General features: G+C 33.2%; 1 long non-coding RNA gene across 1 annotated transcript; it reads left to right on the plus strand.

Moving 5' to 3' along the window:
- Positions 1-366: 366 nt before the first annotated feature.
- On the plus strand, positions 367-1613 carry LOC107804410 (uncharacterized). The gene is made up of 2 exons (XR_012697248.1): positions 367-566; positions 876-1613. It is a non-coding gene; the product is annotated as an uncharacterized LOC107804410 (long non-coding RNA).
- The last annotated feature ends 213 nt before the right edge of the window (positions 1614-1826 follow it).

Below are 1826 nucleotides of genomic sequence, written 5' to 3' on the forward strand. Positions count from 1 at the left end.
ACGAAAGAAAGTCCACTCAAATACATTTTAAATTCTAAACAAATAATTAAAGAATGTAGCTACGTGCCCCACGGTTCTTTTTCAGCAACTAACTGGTGGCAAATTACAATAAATTACGTACTTGTCACTGACGGACCCTTGAAAATGATATGATGATTCATTTCAATATTCATACGCAATTCTAAGAAAGAAAGTATAAAAAAAGGGGGAAAAAAAGAGATAAACTTTCTCCTTCTATTATGTGATTGATGATCTTTTTCTTTTCTTGTGTGGCAGACAATCCCCTACAAACCCCATCCCCCCCCCCCCCCAGAACATCACAATACACGCATTACATCTTTTAGTTCTATATATATAGGGATTTTTGTACATATATATATATACATACATATATAAAACCCCTTTGGGGAACCCAAAAAAAGGGAAGTATTGTGTTCATAATAAGAGAAATGATACACAAAGATGACAAGCAGCAGAGGAGCCACTGAGTGTTGCATGTGTGGAGACTATGGCTTATCTTCTGAGCTCTTCAAATGCAAAATATGCCAATTTAGATCTCAACATAGGTACCCACTTGAAATCTTTTTTTATTTTTTAGTTTCACTTAATTGTGCTATTTAATTTATTTCCTTGATACTGAGGGCATGCACCCTGAGGACTGAGGAGGGGGGGATTTTCTGACATTTCTGATTGTTGTTTCGTATTTAGACTGGGCTCTTAATTTATCGTTCACATGTTGAATTGTATACATAATATGACGGGGTGATTTAAATTGATCCTATCCGAGTTTAGTTATGCTACTTTCTAATTTATTTTCTTGGATTTTCTCGAAAATAATAATGATTAAAAGGCTTCCTTTTAATTTTTTTTTGCAGGTATTGCAGCAACTTGTATCCAAAAGCTGAGTCATATCGTATATGCAATTGGTGCTTGAGTCCAAAGGAGGTTTCTGGTGATAAAACACAGAACTCTTCAAATTCATCTTCTTCATGTAGAAATACAAGTGACGTTCAAGATGGTCCAATAAAGTTCAAGAAAAAGCTAATTAGAAATGAAAATATTGATATTGGACCAAATCCAAAGGGGAAAAAGGGTTCTTTAATGAAGCTGCAACTTATCAAGAAAAACCCCATTAAAATACAAAAGTCTATGGAGCGATCACCGTCAATGGCTGCCAGAAAAAGGGTCACAATTGAAGAGAAAATAAGGAGAACAAAGTCAGAGGAAATATCAAATAGGGGAATCACAAGAAAGGTACTTAAAAATAGGGTAAGAAGGTATAAGCTATTGGATGAAGTCTCAAGCTAATGAAATTTTAAGAATTTGTAGATTGTTAGTTTTTTTTTTTTGGGTGTATGGTTTTGGTGGTTCTGAAATTCCATGCATACAAATTTATGTAGACAAAAAATGAGGTTGCTTCATTATATTAGAACCCTTTGATCATCATTGAGAGAAGTTACAATGCAAAACTAGGGTTAATGGAGTCTTTGATCACTTTGGTTTCATTTTTCTTCTTGTTCTTAGTTCACATGTTCATTTGGAAATCACTGAATTGGTCAGTGTGACGAAGTCAAACCTAAAGAGAATGGATCTCCCTGAAATTATCCCTTAAATATGTAACAGTGCTCTTTACGTACTCTTGTTAGCGTTAATTTATACTCAAGAATAACTAACTAACATCCTTCCAAGCTTGTTCAAACTTTAGACCAGCTAAGTCAATTAATTTTTTTGAATCGATGAAAGGTGTATTAAAAATTTTAAAATCAAACTGTACAATATTTAGCTAAACAATAAAAATACTTGTAATGAAACTTTGATTTTAAAAT

The sequence above is a fragment of the Nicotiana tabacum genome, chromosome 12 (assembly GCF_000715075.1).
Source record: "Nicotiana tabacum cultivar K326 chromosome 12, ASM71507v2, whole genome shotgun sequence".
NCBI classification, from domain to species: domain Eukaryota; kingdom Viridiplantae; phylum Streptophyta; class Magnoliopsida; order Solanales; family Solanaceae; genus Nicotiana; species Nicotiana tabacum.